Here is an 18,498-nt window from a genome sequence, read left to right as displayed (position 1 = left end):
GGAACTACTTTGTTTTGACTTGAAATTGGGCTCTGTCTGATGGCACTTCCCTTTTTGTCCATTCTAAGGAAGAGATCATGGAGAGACTGTGAGCTGGTGAAGTCTGAATTGAAGGAAAATGCTGTCTTTGAAGCCCACAAGTGCACATGAGTTCCCACACCTACACCACAGTTGGGACTACTCAGTGGATGATGTTTTTTCCTCTGGGATTGTCATGTTGCTTTCCAGGCAGCACTCACTTGAACTAATGCAAGCAGATACTTCCAAACCTAAATCTATATCCCTAAGGGAAGCAACTCAAAGTTGAAGTTATGGATGTAAATTAAGGAAGACTTAATTCAAAAGGCTTGTATACATAAAACGATTCATCCACATCTAACCCTGGGACTTCTTGATTTCTCCATTAAAGGAGCAGGTTAAGAAACTAGAATTCTGTTCTTACTAAGACTGTGTCAGGGCATCATTTTCATCCTGTGTATTTGATAATCTATCAAATTAGTCTGTAATAATAAAAAAAAAATTTGATTTCTATTAGGTTCTACAAAATCCTTTAGTTTCCACATATTTGTTCGCATGTGCATGGCTCTTTGTCTTGCTTTGGTAAAGTGTAACTGCATTGTAACTGCAGGAGGCTGCAGTTGGTGAAATGCCCAGGGAGGAGGCTATGTCAATTAAAATTAGGGCATGAAGCACATTATTTTCCTCACAGACATGATCTCAGCATCAATGAATAAAAAATACTTGTGCAGGCTCTCCCAATGGGAAGCAAGTGAATGAAAAATGAGAGCCACTCTTAATCTGTATGATACCTTAAAAAGCACACGAGAACCAATTCGGTCTTTCAGACACAATTAAGGGCTGCAGAGCTACCCTAAAAGAAAACCCAGTGTGCAGCTGCCATTCAAAAACTCAGCCCCCAGGCTACCTGAATGAAAGGCTGAGGTACAACACAGCATTAGAGAAGCAATGGAGAAGAAGACAACAATCACAAAGGCTTATTCTCTAAATGAGCAGCAAAACCCCATTATGTATTAAAAACGATGACCATACAGAAGAACAGATTAATGTACAGTTCTGAAACAAGAGTCCTGATCCAGCTTCAGTGCTTAGCATGTGTGCTGGATAAAACCTTGGAGCCTTATTTTTGCACAGATTGTTGAAGATTGTATTAATTCATCTAATGCCTAGGAAGCAACTGTGACCAAGTTTTCCCACTTATCCTAAAAGAGTTGGCAGGATCTAAAGTTGATTACTGACAAGACTAGAGTAAGAGCACTACTGGGAGGATTTTTTAATCCCTTTTCTGGCACACAGGACAGCTCCTGGCCTCTGCATGGGCCCCTTTGCATGCTGCCAGTGTTGTACTCCTTGATTCTGTCCTGAGCAAAAGGAGCATCATCCAAGATTCACACATACTTTCTGAGCCTGGGAGCCCCTTCACCTTGTCCTAGGTACTCTACAAAATGTATGGAATGGCCATGGATATAACACATCCAGAGTGAATTATGAGATGCTGTTACACACTTTATTTCTGTAACTTGGGAGGCGAAAGGTGTCTAGTTAGTAAGGAAAAGAACAGAAGGAAGAATGAAGAGATAACAACAAGGCAAGGGAGGGAAAAGGTGTTTAGTGATGCCCATGATGATACAAACATATAAAAGCAACTCAGGAATGGGCAACCTCTAACTGAGCTTTTTTTTTTTCAGGGCCACTATGTTATTGTACACAGCTGAAGGGAAAGCTTTATGACAGAAACAAGCAAGGATTACAAGACAAGAGGAAACAACATTCATGAAGCATTTCAGGATCATCAGGCTTCCTAATGCAATCCCTCATCCCAAATACTAGAAATTCTTTGAAGTCTGACAGCTGCTCTCTTTCTTCTTACTCTCCAAAAATGTGGTCTTCTAAAAATAGCATGTTATCCAAAAGAAGCATACTTCAAAATTTTTAAATGTTGCCATAGAGAGTTCCTTTCAAGTTATGTCCATTAGTTTGCTTTGTAATTCTATTAAAAGAAGTCTATAGGTCCAAAGTCAACTATTAGCAGATTTTGTTGTGGTACACCACATGTAGTCCCTCAAACCTGGGAGAGCAAGGAAAACACAAATGAGATGACATATCAATCATCCTCTAGGAATACCAGGGAATTACAAGAAAGTAATCTCTGACTAATGTTTGTGCCGGTTAACAATCTCACATAATACACCGATGCATTCAGATGTTGGCCCAGGGGTCAGTCCTTATCAGTAAATCTGTAGCAGCTGCATGTCCTTTCTCTGAATATGGCGACCAAACCTCAGCTCAGTACACTTAGTTTGAACACAAAGCTGCTGGAAGAACATACTATTTCTACACAAAGATTTAAGAACTCTCAGCACAAATACCAGTAAACTACCTATAAACTGCTTAAGAATAATTAAAAAAAACCAAACAAACAAAACAAAAACAAAAACAAAAACAAAAACAAAACAAAAAAAACAAACACACAAACAAAAAAAACCCACACACAAAAAAACACCTCTAGAAACAGCAGCACCTTTTCTAGCCGAGAATTGTATGCCAAATATTAGGTCTACTGTGGAAAAGGTTGTCAATCCAGGAATTCAAATGAAATTCCCTTGGTGCTTTCCTAAACTGTGGTTGAATAAACCAGTAGAAGAGCGGAGGTTTTGCTAAGAAGCACTCAACATCCAGAAGTTGCTAAGACTGGTGCTTCTGTAAGGCATCCGAGTGCTGGGATGTGGAGACTGGGACATCAACTGATCTGCAGAGTGCTGGCTCACCCATCACCTGCTCCCTGCATGTGTGCTCTGCAGGGTGAAGAACAGGTGCCAAATTCAAATATAGGTGACTACCTCCTTAGCCATCCTTTAGCTGTAAGAGGACAGGAGGAGACTTGAGGGCCACTCCGAGGGGAAAGGTCTGGCTGACTGTGTTGCTAGGCAGGCTGGACCATCCCCAAAACTTCTGGACAAAACATTATCACAAAGATGGGCCTGATGGTTTGTATTTAGAGAGATGGACTATGGATAAATAATGGCATTCAAATCCAGCAGATGCACATAATTAAAGCAACAGTTTAAAATACAAAGGTGTGGAAAGGAAGTATAGGAGAAGTGGGCTACTAGCTTTTTTAAAAATGTCCTTCTTAAGAAAATCTTTGTTCCCTTAGTCTGTCCTATTAATATTTAGTTTCCTACTGTACTTGCATATCTGCAGAACTATAGTAGAAAGCTCAAAATCACATGGTTTATTTGCACTGTGTTTACACCATGTTAATCTTAAGCCTCTATCTTTCTTCTAAGGTACCCATGGGAGATCAGGAAGGCTTTTTTATTTATTTATTTTGATATTCTGTTTGGCTTTGGAACAGTATTTCTACTAACCTCTGCAACATTGTAGTTTGGCTTTAGTTTCAGGTAGGATTTTGGCAAGGTACACACAGTAATCTGCACTCGATGTATTATGTTTTTCACACAAGAGGAAAATCTGAATTCTGTGGAGAACATGTGTTAGTAAGCTGACAGAAAAACCAAAGAGCATGAAATTCAGATGTGTTTGGTTGGTGTTTTGCTAATCCACTTAGCATAAAGCAAACACAGATATGGAGCCAAATGGGAATTGTCTCTGCATCAGACCATGAGCAGGTATTAAGGTTTGTTTTCTACCTTTTTCTACAGACTGAGTCATGATATCACACCAGGCTCATCTGGGAGCTTTATTTAGGAAAGCCACTGCATTTATAGGGATGTTATTAGCCCCAGAACTCCATTATTACTGCTTGATTTGTGTGAAAATACAGCACGTTTAGGCAGAAGGCAGTGTGTTTCCCCCACTGTGTGATGGTGCTTGGACTTGTCTACAAGAGACATTTTTGGCATTTTTAACACAAATCTTTGGAGCCAGGACCCTGCAGGTCAGGAAGCCCTTTCGACTCTGTGCTCCCAAGCCACTGCAGTCCGCGTGCCACAGAATCTGCCAAGCAGACGGAACGGGCAGCAACAGCCTCTGTGAGCACTGGCAGGCTCTGAGTATAACCCACACACGAGGCAGATCCGTGCTGTCGCAAAAGGGTGGCTGAACATGTGCAGCACAGCCCAGCTTGAGAAACTGTGGAATTTTATGTCTGGAAACGTAAGTATTGACAAGGTTAGATAAAACAGTTTGTGACTGAGTGATGCCTTAATATTGGGAAAAAGCCATGAAAGGGAAGCCCTCTTGCACATGGCTCTAAATCTCGTTCCTTTAATACCTAAAAAATGCCACACACTTTGATGGTAAGGGCCTTCAAGGGAAATGGTGACAGAAGATCAAAAATGCAAGTGCCAAGGAAACACCACCGTGTTGGTGCCTTTAGTTCCGAGCGCAGCTGGAGACGCTGGAGCAGTCCTGCCGGCAGCATACTGGGGGCTGTGGAAAAAATGAGTTCTGTACTTTGTTACCTCCTATTTTACAGGAACATTTAATGGGTGAATGCTACCAGCTTCTATGATCAGATGGTTATTCATAACACCTTAAGTTGTTTTCAAGCTCTACTTAAATCTCTGGGTGAGGCTTGGCAGTGAGACCCTTGTTGCCTTCAGACAGAGAAGTGGGTCTGGTTTCTCTCTTTCACATGGAGTAGCTTTGTCACCACTCAGCCAGTCAGCTTCTCGCACACGCTTTAGCTTCTGACAAACCGGCTGGCTTGGCTTTTCCATGATGGAAAGTCGGGTAGCTCATTCCCCTCAGGAGAACGCACGCCATCATCTCCTCAGGCAGCGCCGCTTCACCTCCCAGCGCTACGAAGCCAGAGCGCTGCTGCCAGCACGTGCTGGAAGGCTGAGGATCACTGATCTGTGTTACCGAGCACAGCGAACACGCTGCCGCGGCCAGATTAGAACCTCGGCAGTGTTTCAGCGGCTCACAGCCCTTCCAGCGCCTTCCGCCACCACCGAGCCCAGGGCACCCTCACAGCTGCGCCGCGGGCAGCGCGGCCCAACGGCGGCGCGGGTCACGTGACGCCGGCGGGCTCTTTAAACGCCGCCGGGGCCGGCGCTCCCCTTTTCCCTGCCTCAGGAACCGGGACGGGCGGCGGCCGCTGGATGTGCTCGGTGAGGTCTGCGCGGGGCTGGGGCTGGGTACAGCAGCGTCGGTCCGTGCCGTGTTCGGGGGGCCGCGCTCCCGCGGCGTCGTGTGCTCTTTCGGCCGCGTGATGCGCGACGCTCGGCGGGCTCAGCTCTTAGTTCGCAGCGGCGTTCAGCCGCGGCAGTGCGAACTCTTGAGTAGGGATGATCGAGGCTTCGTAATAGCCGCGAGTTCGCAATGACGCGGGAGTGCTGGAGGTGTTGCTCAGGAATAGTACTGTGCGTACGGGTAGAATTAAAACCAATTTGCTGCTGTGTGTTTTGTTTGTTTGCTTTTTTCTCTCTGAGGTGTCTTGGCCGGGGATTTTAAGATCCCTCGGGCTGTTGTTGCCGCTGTTCCGCCGGGTCCCGGCCGCGCTGCCCCTCGGTGCGGGCCCCAGGGCCCCGCCGCTGCCTGCCGGGGCTCGGTGGGTTTGGGGGCACTGCCCGTGCTGGGGCATCAGGAAATGTCTGTGTGGCCCCGCTGAGACACCCGTGGCAGGGCGGTGAAGGAAGGGCAGCGATCTGAGCGCCCGGGTGGTCCCTTGTGAGCTTTCCCTGCCTCGGTTCTCTCTGCAGTACCAAAAGTGGTTTCGAGTACTCACGCTAGCAAGCCCTCCACATCACGTAATTTCATTGCAAGCGTTGCCTAGCATGAATTCCAAATAGGAGCTTTTTTTGTTTGTCGGGTGGTGGAGGGGATTTTTCTTCGTGTTTCTTGGTTGGTTTTGTGAACTTTTATCCCAATGTGCGGCTACTTCAAACAAAGTCTCCAAATTTTGAATATGAAAGTAACATCTGGTTTGTGCTCAATACTGTTGTGAGCAGCAAATGCAAATAGAGTTTTGTGTTTTAACAAAGCGCTCTTGGATTGTCATTCTAGTGAAAGTTTCCAATGTCCCAATTATCTTAACGTCAGGCAGGGATTTGCTAGCTCTTGCTTCAGCTGAAAAAGAAAAAAACTTGCTAAACATTTCAGTACAAAACTATCCCTCAGGATGACTGTCCATTTTAATAGCATTAACTAATCTGCAACTTGCAGTTTCTTCTACTTATCGGATTTTAAATTCTCTAGGCAATACATAAAATCTCTCTTTAGGTCTTCTCCAATCTGTTGTGCAGATTGCATCAGGCTTTGGACTGGTACGAAGCTGGCAGCCAGCCCTTGACACGTACTTGAGTGTCATGCAAGGTAAAGTGGCATAGAAAATGACGTGCTGACCCAGAGGTGTTAGGAGTATCTCTAGTGTTTTATTGGGGTGTGCATTTGACTTGGGAGAGGGTTCTTTTGAGGCCCACCTAGTGAATAATTATACCAACATTTCCTGTTGGCTTTGTTTCTGGGTTTTAATTTGTGTTCCTCTGGTGGTTTGAGTTGTTGCTACAGGTCGTTGAGTTACAAGAAGCTCTTGTCACATTTCTTGTAAGTTTCTGCTTTTTGTTGTGTTGTTTGCCTAGTGACTCAAATGATGAAGTCTTTTTCAAGCTGTTGTGTATCACTGTGATAAACCTGGTTCAGTGTAAGAAAACTACGAATAAAGTGTTATGGAAGTTTATTTTTACATTGGAAAATTATTTTATTTTATCACAGTGTCTATAACTGTTGTGCAGATTACCTGACAGGGAAACAAACCTACACCCAAAAAATTCCTTCTTTGTAAAATTTCCATCTGTGTGTAAGTGAAATGTTTCCTTTGTCTACTCTAAAGAAATAGGATTTGGTTATTCTTCACATAACCCATTTCCCCCTTCCTCCTCCCTCTTTAGTCATTTGCATTTTGAATTCTTTGGGGAAGGATGGTAAAATAAGATGTGAGAAAGGTGATGGTATTGCCACAAATCAGACTTACTGAACAATTGGTTTTCTGGTGTGTTGTGGCACTGCAGTATTGCTTTAGCAAGATTTAGAGAAGGAAATGTGGTGACAGCAAGTGCTGGAGAACTCAGGGATGATGTTATAGATGTAGGTCCATCAGCTTCCTGTTTCTCTTTAATGGTCACCTACCTGGCATTGTCTCGTTTCTCATTTTATGGGGTGGACATCTTTGCATTTCTATAGACATATTTATATTTATAAATTAAGATTTGTATTATAAACACGTATTTTCAAATGAATTGTGATTTTTCTATAGCATCTCTTTGTTGTACTTCATTAACACGATCATTAGTACTGCACTTGGCACAGTCATGCAGTACTTGGCTAAAGATCATAGGACAGCAGTGTTGTTAGAGCACGGTTTACTTCAGTCAAGAGAGGACGCAACTGCGAAGGTCGTAGTGCAAAAGGCCTCTCAAAGGCTTGAGCATTGTTGTCAGCCTCTCCTGCAAGAGACAAGCTATTCCAGCCAGAGACTCCATGCAAGGAATACAAGAGCTGTTGCCATAACCTTATGCCTCAGCTCAACAAGTCTTTGAAGAGAGTTACCTGTCTTCAGTACAATTCCCATCCTGTAGTCACCTTGCTCTGCACAGCTGGGTTAGAAACGTCTAACATACGGACAAGAGCAGCTAAAAGCCTGTCCAGCAGTGTTTGTAGCTGCATGAAAAACACAGCTTATGTCATGCTTTGATAATTTAGCTGGCACTGTTGCTTTTTTAATAATCTGCCAGGTAAAGTAGTAAAACGTAAATTGATCTGAAAGGTACAGAGCTTGTGTCTGCTTTCTTCTCTACAAGCCAACCAAACACCACAGCTTATTTGTTTCAAGAGGAGTTTATATGTAAAGAAATGCCTGGCGTTGTTCACAGGTGTTTGGAAGAAATTTGTGTCCAGTTTCCTGCTTCCTTTTCTTTATATTTTCCCTAGTGAGTAGGACTAGCCAGAAGCCTTTTTGTTAATATTTTAAGGTTATGGGAATACTACAGAGGAAAAAAAATAGCAGTTGTGGTCACAGCTGGTAATGAAGATTGCTGGAGTTAGTGGTTATGGAAGCCTGAATATGTGACAGGAGATTCAAGCTCATAGTTACTGGACTCCTTTGTGGTGACTTGAGATGCACAAATAGTAGAGCTCAACTTTAAAGCATGTTGTATAATACAGGGATCAGAGGCAGGGGGGAAAAGGCAACAAAAAAACCCAAATTGTAAACCCTTGTCTTGGTTTGCCTGACTGTGGGATCCATCTGTAAATGAAGCAGGTGGGAAACTGGGAATCCTGAACCAAGGAACTACAGCAAGTCAATTACTTCTGCATGGTACAGATATGACAAATAGAGCTAATCCCAGCTGCTTGCCTCCTGTACACAGAGGCAAAAGATGAGATTAAACTGGGCCATCAGTTCTAGTGTGGAAATGCTGAAGCATCTGTCAAATATTTGACACTTATGAAACCAAAATTTGTTCAGTCTGGCACTGCTGGAGGAGCATCTGGTAAAAAAGAGCAGAACCTGGAACAACTTCAAACAAAGTCTTGTTCTTGGAAGGGTATTGCTATGGTAACTAAGTCATCTTTGCCTCACTCTTCCCTTTAAACTAGCGAAAAAGCATCAAAGTGTCCCACAGGTAATACAGATTCACAGAAAAAGTATATAATTTCTAGTAGTGAAGATATGTTGGTGTTCTTTTTCAGATATCTTAAAAATCCGTATATGCTTAGAAATTAGGTCTCTAATACTAAAATGACTAAGGTGTGAAAATGAAAGCTAAATTCATCATGATGTCACTTTGGGAGTGAATATTGTAATGAATACTTGGGGAATCATGGCGGTGGTTTGTTTCTGCTGTGTAAAAGGCTGGAATGTAGCCCGAGGTTTCCATCATGATTTGAAAGTATAATATACTGAGCTACATTATATGTTAATTTTCTGTTTTATTTTTCTTGCAAATTATACCTCTTTTAGCACAGTTATATTATAAATCTTACCTTGAAAGCTGTGTTGTATTGGCAGAAGATGAAAGCATGAGTATACTGTCATATTCATGGTCTAATCTTACTTCTAAATGATGTTTTATGGGAATATCATTTAGCTACAGCTCTCCTGTCTTTTAAATGGAGATAGAATTTGCTTGTCACATAAAGTTCTTCTGAGAATTAATTGCTTAATGTGGTATGTATGCACTGCTTTGAAAATGAGGGCATATAGGTGATGAACATCATTACCAGGTAATTATTATTAATATACTGACTTCTAATTAAAGCATCTATTGGTAGATGAAGAAGGTAGTGTCTGTTTGCCCATTTTGATGTCAATAATGCTACAGTCACAAACCTGATACAATGGGGTGAAGAAGCAGCTGTGGGAATTGCTGCTACTTTTAAGGAATCCCTTTCATCGCTGTAACCTAATGTTAAGATGAATACACATGTAACTACTGCCAGACAGGCAGATTTAGCATAAACAGGAATGAAATGGGGTCCTGCACATCTCTAGATGGGAAATTGCTGATCACTGGCAGCATCTTGAGTTATCTTTTGTGACCCCATAGGTAAGTGGTGCTGTGTAATGTTTTTGTGGCAAGCAAAATGCCCGATGTATGTGTTTTAAATTGAGGGAGTTTATTAAAAAGAGGTATCTTGGCAACTGTATGTATGAGTGTAACCAAGTCATTGTGTTAGAACAGGAAAAGCTCTGCTGATCCAATTGTTAGGAGTTCAGTATCCAGGCTGGGGATAAAATCATGAATGTGGATACTGTAAGACCTAATTTCTGAGATAGATCTAAGGAGTTCTGTGCACTCGCTGTCTGAATATTGCAGTATTGGAGTTGCACAGGTAAAATTATCTGCTCTAGGCTGGGTGATTATTTAGGAATGTAAAGCAGTGCAATTTCATCTGAGACCATGAATTAACAGTTCCCTCAGTTTCTGTAGTGCTGCAGTTAAGAAATAAGTATAGCCAGCAAATAAAGCACCAGACTATCTTACCTAGCATGGACTTCCCAACACCATAGCTTCTCAAGAGAATGTGTTCAATTCGTATCCGTGGGGTTTTGGGGGGAGATGTAATAAAATCCTAACTCCACAAGATGGAGAATTTGGGAGGCTGATTTACTAAGTCTTGTTATTTACATCCAAAGCCACCTTATAATTCTGATAATTGTAAGGATACTGAGAGGGAAGTCATTAACTGTTTCTTTCCACTGCATTGTAGAGGAACCTGCTAGAAAAGGTTCCTATTAAGAAGTAATCTCAGAAGAGCTGAATGTGTGTGATGTCTTGTGGCTTCAGAAAAGGATGGTAAAATAGTGTCTTGTGTTTTGGAGTATGTCTAATTCATTAATGATTATGCATAATGATTTTCATGGTAAATTTCATAGAATCACAGTATATCATAAGTTGGAAGGGACACACAAGGATCACAAATTTGTTAAATTTAAATTCCTACATCTGAAATTTTCTGTGGGCTCAGTGAGGTAATCAATATTGTTAAACATTAATTTACTACTCTAATTCTTGATTGATCTCTTAAGTGATCACACTAACCTAATAAAGTGATTGGCAGGTTTTTATGTTAGCCAATTTATTTTGATTCATCAAATTTAATAAAGAAGCTCATTTAACATGAATGTTATTATATTTAATCACTTGATACCAGCTAGTTTTTCTTCAAATAGTCATTCTGTCCATTCATCTTGCACATCTAAGATTAAGGGGCAGCGAAGGCAAATGAAGCTGGTGTAGGGTCTGGAGAGCTGAGGGAACTGGGGTTGTTTAGGAGAAAAGGAGATTCAGGAGGGACCTTACAGCTCCCACAATTCCCTAAAAGGAAGCTGTAGGCATGTGGGGATCAGTCTCTTCTCCCAGGTAACAATGACAGGACGAGAGGAAACGGCCCCAAGCTGGAACAAGGGAGGTTTAGATTGCATATCAGGAAAAACTTCTTCACAGAAAGGGTTGTCAGTCCTTGGAACAGACTGCCCAAGGAAGTGGTTGGGCCCCAAAGCCTTGAGGTATTTAAAAGACGTGTAGATGTGACACTTAGGGACATGGTTTAGTGGTGGACTTAAAGTGTCAGGTTAATGGTTGGACTCAGTAAGGTTGCAGGTTTATTCCAACTTAAATGATTGATGTGACATTTATGCGAATTTGATTAATATATATTGTAGCTATTTTGGCTGATTTTCATCTAGATCATTATAAAACAAGTCACTTTTCTGTGCTCATTTGCAAATTTCTTTTTTAATGGAAGCAATTAAAATCAGCTTTTTTTAAAAAATATTTGACATGCTCTGCAATATTTAGCTTTAGACATGGTGTTTGATTTAATTTTTCTGTCTTCTGGTGTCACGTATTGATGGAATTATGGTGCCAATTTATGGAATGGGTTTCAATTTTAGATTCAACTTGTATAATATGATACTAAAGCAATCCTTGGTTTTAGTGAGGTCTCATGGGCTTGCTTTCTCTCTGACGATAACATTTGGGATATAAGTATAGCTCAAAGGGCAGTGATTTAAAAACTCCTTCCTCATAGAGTACAAATATTGATGGGGATGGGTTTAGCATCTTCTAATGCTAACTGCGGGAGGATGCTTGCAATTTATCTTGTTACAGTGTATTGTAAAGCCAGTGGAGTTGAGAGCCAGTTTAAATAGCAGTGCTGGGTTAAATTGTTTGTAATCGTAGTATATGAAAAATCTGAAAAAATGCTGAAAAATCTGACAAAATCTTCCCAACTTCTAAACTTCTGGTTCTGCTTTGCTAAGCTGTATCAGGCCTAAAGCAGGTTTTGAAATAAAATTAATGGCCTAAGAGAGCAGTTCTTCCGTTGGTTTTTTGACCTTATTTTCTAGGAATCCAGCATTGTAATGGATTATAATTATTTTAAAAAAAAAAAAAGGCAAAAAAAAAAAAAAAAAGCACCCACAGGGAGACAAAAATGTGTTATGCAGCTTTTTTTTTTTTTTTTTTTTTTTTTTTTTTTACATTTCTCAGCATTTTCATTGCTTACTACTTCCTATACTTGGTAAGAAGTTTTGGAAGGAGACTATGACTTGGAATTTTACTGGTGTTTGAAGTCTTATTTCATACCGACATTCTTGGCAGAGACCTCTACTCTCTGCACATCTCCTTTCTACAGTTGTTTGTATTTTTATTCATTGCTCCATGCTGGCTTCAAAGAAAAAATTCATCTTTAATCTTTTGATTCTACAGCGAGTTGTTTAGGGAAGAATAAAAAATGCTTTGTTACTGGAATAAAAGTTAAACATTTTCTTACAGTAGCTTGTAGAAGTCCCAAACAAGAAATGGCATCTTACTGTGGCAAGTTTTACGTAAATAAATAGAATCTGGTGCCTTATGCTCTACTAATGTAAGCAACGGTACAACTGCACGTGTAATGATGGGGACACTTGTTAACGTGTTGGTTGGTGGGCAGGCTTCCAGCCAGTAGCAGATGAATAACAATACTCAAGTAGAACCTCACTTGTTCTTTGTTCTGCCCCTTCAAACTCAATCATGGAAGAGACAAAAAGGAAGGTGGAGGAATTCCATCTACCAGAGGGCTTCCAAAAATCCCAGGAGTTGAAAGCGCCACATTGTTTTCTTACGGAGAGGTGATTGTGGTAATGCATAATTAATTAGATATGTATGATGAAGTCAGCATTACATGGGTTCAAGAGACCAAGAAAACCCAGATTCAGGGTGGCAAGTGTGAGTAGCTGAGGATCCTTCATAAATAACATAAATTGTGGATTAAGTGGGAACAGGATGAGGCACTAGTTTCAGCTTAGAGGGTTTTGACCAAAACTGAATTCCTCCTCATGCTAGTTTATGCTGAAAAGAGTTCAGAATTATAAGGGCACTGTGAAAGATTTAGTTAGAAAAGGATTATGAAATTCTAAGTTGAGCTGTTAGGCTTTCTCATATTTTTGATGCAAGTCAAGCAATCAGAACTTAATTACTGTTTGAATGCTTTTCTTGTTGTCTATCAGTGGGTCCTGTGTCGAAAACAGATAGAAAAAAATGCCAGTTTGTCTTCAGTTGTGCCAGTCATGTACAAAGTTGACACCTGCAGCAGTGTTACAGGAGCTGGCACGATGAGAGCACAGATTTAGCATGAATATTATGCAGATTGTGGGACATAAATTGTACTGATTCACTGGTTTTGTTTTTAATGACAAACTGCCCAAAGCCAAAAATGTACGAACAGAAAGTTTCTCTCTAATTCACTGAAAAATCAGCAGCCTGAGGACATGCTGATTTATCCTGTATGCTTCTGCTCCTGGTTAGCTCCAGCTGCCAGTATGGTCTCCTATCTCTGGAATGCTGCTTTTTTAGAACATGTGTCTTTTGCTGGACTTTAAAGCAGATCCACATTTTGTATAACTGTACCAAGATCAGGCATTCAATCAAACAGATTATAAAATTCTTCCTGCTTTTAGCATAAGTTTAAACAAAAAATTCTTTCAGCTATTAATGCTATAAAGTTTTAGAGATCCTTCAGAGAGCTATTTTAATCTTAATTATGTAGCTGCTGATGGAAACTGTTAATAACTAGTAGATTCGTGTTCTTAAACATCTTGTTTTCATCCTAGGTAGTTATGTCAATCCTAGGTTGTTATGCTACCTGAAACTGTCAGAACAGTGTTGGTATTGGTCTTGGTTCTGCCATCCAAAAGGGCCTTATTTCATGGTGTGTGCAAATTCGGAGTGAATCCCATGGATAAACATGAATGGGTTGTTTGTTGGCGCCTTTTCTCACAAACTACCCTTTCTGCAGCTTTCCTTGAACTCTGTTCTTAGTCACTGATTAATGGAAATAATTTGTAGTTACCTCAGCTTCCGGGTGACTTAACAGTTTCAATTCTCCAAGGCTCAGGCTTGTTCATTATTTTAGAATTCTTTTTCCAGAGTTCCTCATTTAAATGATGTGTTCACTCCATTGTTAATTATCTGGGTTTCTCAGACAGCAGTAGTAGATGTAAATTTTATTGCTCTACTAAGTAATTATTGGTTAGCAATGATAAAAATTCAAAAGCTAGTTAAAGCCTTGCATGGAATTAGTTTGGTACTCATTTGAATTTGGAAAATCTCTTTTTGAATGGAAAAAAATGAAGAATTTTTTTCACAGTTCTTTCTAGGATAGTTCTTTTGGGTTTTTCCTGGTTTAATTAGTATTATGCTTGGTATTTCCCAATGGATTTAACTGACAAGATCTAGAGCATTAGGTTTTTGAAAGATAAGGATCTGAGTGCGTTGTTCAAAACCCTTTGAGAGGGTGTCATGAGTTCTCCAAAGGGCGAATTGGAAGCTTTGCTCCATAAGTAGCTGTGCTCTGTCATGGAGAGGACATCAGCCAGGGAGGCTGGTGAAATTTCCTTCTGTGGATCCATCGGGTTTGCACCTGAGCTCCTCTGACCTTTGGCAGAAATCCCACCTGATTCTGACCTGTGCCATTGCATACAGCTCTGTGTCCATTTTCATTGACTGCCACCTGTGAGGTATACACAATGCTGAGAACTGATTTTATAGAGGGAGTGCTCTGCACTGGTATAAAATTGTACAAAATGGGGAATTGCTTGTCCTCACATGTTTCCCATTGCCTTATTTTTCAGCCTCCGTTGCCAAAGCAGTTTAAAAAGTGCACTACTTCAACCTGTCATGAAGGTTTAGATAAGGAAGGATCTAAACAGACAGGGTTACCCTCCTCCTCACAGTCTTTCCTGAAGGACTCTCTCACCATATGCCTCTTGAATTAATAAGAAAGTGGGTTTTGGATGCAGCTAGAGGTGGAAGAATCTGCCAGTGGGTTTTGGACGTTGGCCAAAATTTTTAAGGGAAAAGCAGCTGTTTCTTTTTTTTTTTTTCTTCTGTAGTCAGAAGTCCTGATTTACATTTTGAGGAAAGGTGAGGCTAAAAATGGAATGTGTAAACAGACAGTAGTTGCAGCTCTTTTATTACTTGAGAACTGTTTAGTGTTATGGAAATAAGAATGATACGAGAACCTTTGTAAGGGCAAAAGATGAAACTGTTTTAATTGTAATGAGAGAGGAGCAGAGATATCCCTCTTCCTTGTCATAAGGTTTGCTTTTCAATAGTGTGGAATGTAAACTGTGTTTTAAAGATAAAATGCAGACATGTCATTCTTGTGCAGCTGGGACCATACCTTTTGAGATGCTAGATTTGGGAAAGGAAAAAAAAATTACCTCTATTTACTGACACAATTTAAAAGCGGTGATAGTGCACTGACTGAATGTGATTCAGCAGAAGGATCATTGTAAGGGCCCTGTAAGGAGTCAGGGGTTCCTCACAGCCTGGTTCAGGTCTTGCATAGTGCAAGATTATGGGATATAGGTCACTTTTCACAGCTGGCAATACAGCAATTAGTATAACTAAATATTGGAAAAATGTTTTGGAAGCCATAAATGCTTCAGAAAACTCAAAACCTAGATGTTGTAGAAAACCTGAGTTTTCTGAAAGATTGCAAAGTGGGTTGTAAATAACTGGGTTTGACCCTTCTAGGTCTAGTGTTGAACACTTCTGCTGTGCAGAACCAGCATGGAATATATTTCCCCTCTGGGGTCTTTTCACACCTGCATATTACTGGTTTAGAATAAGAGTCTCTTGCTGTATGCACTTTTAGTTTGCCTGTAAGGCAGTGTGTGTTCATCAGATCTATGTATTTCATAGAGTTCTTATGAAGTAAGTGAATGACAGAGTTGTTGTTTTGCAAGGTTTGTTTGCTGGGCTTATTATTTAAACTCTGTTGGTGAAGTGGGGAGTGAGGGGAGTTGCTGAAATGTCAGCTGCTCAGCATGAAACTCCTGGGAGATAGAATTTACAGTCCTGACCTGAATCCATGCAGCCTCTCTGAATACTGGATTGCTGAAGCACAGTGAGAAATAGCACCGTGCTATCAGTATGCCGGCAGCAATGAAGATGTACTGCAGCTGTCTCATGAATGCTAAATTCCCATGCAAAGTTCAGGTAGGAAGTTTCACATGCATCAGTCATGTTTGCTCTTTTTGTAGCGGTCTCCCAGTCCTGTATGTAAACATTTAAAAATAAACTTTCAATGGTTAAACTGTATAAAAGAAATTAACACTGGAGATAAAGCTCTTGGAGAAGTTAACGTGATGTTCAGTGCAAACTCCCTCATTGATTGATCCCAAATGACATTGCTTGAGGAGTCAATAATTACAGACCCACTTAGCTATTTTATTCTAAATTACTCTTGTATTTCTCACTCTCCTGCCCCTGAGTAAACTCCACAGTCATTTAAAATGCCAGGATTGATAGCAAATACTAGTGGCCTTACTGGTTACATCTCTACAGTTAAATTAGATGTGCTTTGGACTGTTTTCAGACAGTGAGGGCAGCTGGCATGGAAAAAAACATCTGCATTATGGAACAGATTTACCCTCCAGCATAAGGAACAGGTGGGCAAAATTCATGCTGACATGTTATTCTCTGGGAATGATCCTTGTTATCTGCTGTCTCCAGGGAACTGTTTAGTGGAATGTGATTTGCTACATGCAAAAACCATTTGAGACTTAAAAATATAACGGTCAAAACAAGTTTCAGTGCCTCTAAACACTGGTGGTCTCTTTCCTGGCACTGTTTAATTTACTAGCATAAATGTGCCTTTAGATAGGGTTCATTTTAAATCTAGGAATATAGTCTAAGGTGTTGAGCAACAGCTGACAGAAATGACAAAATAATTCCTCCCAACTTATCTGCTTGAATTTCCCACTGAATATATAAGCAGTGCATGAGGCAGACCTGTGCACGAGTAGATGACATCAACCCTTTGAAAGTACTTGGCTTACCTGGGAGGAGATATCTATACAGGAAGGTCAAATATTAGTTTGAAGAAGGTCAGAAATAGATAACAGAACTGTGAAATGCAGGTTTTGAAATAGTTGTGAAAACTGTATGCGTCTAAGATTGGTTAGAGAAAAGCACAAAGATAAAACAAAGTAAGGAGAGCAGCTGTGGAGTGTTGGAGAAGGAGCCTCTAGTAAACAAATGAAAAGTAAGGCTCTGGCAGATTGTGAGGGAGAATCAGCAACAGAAAAACAAAATAGGGTGTTATAGTGGTGTTAAAGGAAGGCCAAAATAAATGGAAATTGGAAACCGATTCTGTTCTGTTAAATAAACAGAAAATCTTGAGTAGTTTGAGGACTGGTTTAATAAAATTTAGGTATTTAAAAGAGTGAATCCTTCCAATTTATAAAGAATTTATTTGGAGGACTTTGAAGAAAAATCTAACCTGAATCTCTGCTCTAGCAAGTACTTTGTAATTAAATTCTAGTCTGCTGGATTCATATTTCCAAAGATGTAAGATTCCTTGCCTCATTGCATAGACAGTAAAATAGAAATGTTCCTTTCTAATAGATATATAAAGCAGTAAGGATATTTTAAAATTCTTGTCAAATCACTCCATGTAAATTATCTAATCAGATACCATAGCTACATAATGTAATGTTAAAACCAGCAGAATTACACCATCACAGGAATCAGCTATCCCTGTTCCAGATTACAGGGTTTTATAATTGCAATGTTTCTTCATCAGCCCACCTCACTTCATGCTGTCACATATCTTTGTAATTGCTATGAACATTTATCTCTATATGGGTTTTCATCTTCTTAAAAATTTATGGTAGGGTTTTTTTGTTGTTGTTATGGGGGTTTTTGTCGTCTTTTTTTTTTTTTTTTTTTGGAAATCCTTTTTTTTTTGGTGAATGCTGATGCTGGCATTTTGGATATATGCTGGTTAGTGTAATGGAAAAACAGAGGCTCTGTTTATTTAGGAGTACTGAAACCATAAACTTGATCAAATAGCTGAGAGACTTAACATGCTTAGTGCCAGCTCACAAGTATAGAATAACATTTTACACCATTACAGACTCTTTGTAAAATAAAGTGTGTTTAGTTCATAAACTTCACATCCTTTTTTCTCAAATACAAGGCTTGGTGCTATTTGCAAGACATAGAAATCAACTAAACTTCTCCTTGCTCTATGGTGGTCTCCCTTAATCTCGTTGAATTTCTTCTTTCTGGTTGTGAGAAGAGCAAGCACTTCTCTCAGGAGAGGCTGTTACACAACCAGCCCAGTGGTGCAGCAGTGCCCCTCAAGCCAAAGGTTACATCGAGGCCTCCTTGAGCCGAGGTAACTCCAGCTTGCTTTGATAACTGATGCTCATTCTTTACAATATTCCCTGAGCTGACTGGCTTTGCCCATTTCCTCTGTGCCTTCCATCCTGAGCGTGCAGTTGCATTCCCTGGCTCAGACCAGCTTGGAATGATTACTGGTGTAGCTCCGTGAGCTTAGTGCATTGTTCATAGCAGTGACCAGGTTCTTACAGAACCAAATCCTTTGGTCTTACTCATTTCAGAATTAATTGGGTAGCCTTCAGAGCCTCTTTGATGGAAAACATGGCAGAGGAAAAGCACGTTTAGCTTAGACAGGAGATGAATCTGTTTACACAATGCAGTGCAGGTTTCCATA

At 40.4% G+C, this 18,498-nt stretch overlaps 1 protein-coding gene across 1 annotated transcript in view; it reads left to right on the top strand.

Annotated features, from left to right (window-relative positions):
* Positions 1-4,990: 4,990 nt before the first annotated feature.
* Positions 4,991-18,498, top strand: part of GHITM (growth hormone inducible transmembrane protein) — a 251,471-nt gene continuing 237,963 nt past the window's right edge. Inside the window, exon 1 of the mRNA XM_040070589.1 lies at positions 4,991-5,096. The gene's annotated coding sequence lies outside the window, so the exon portion shown is untranslated. The remainder of the gene's footprint in view (positions 5,097-18,498) is intronic.

The sequence above is a fragment of the Hirundo rustica genome, chromosome 8 (assembly GCF_015227805.2).
Source record: "Hirundo rustica isolate bHirRus1 chromosome 8, bHirRus1.pri.v3, whole genome shotgun sequence".
Classification (NCBI taxonomy): domain Eukaryota; kingdom Metazoa; phylum Chordata; class Aves; order Passeriformes; family Hirundinidae; genus Hirundo; species Hirundo rustica.
This window is presented reverse-complemented; position numbering and strand designations above follow the sequence as displayed.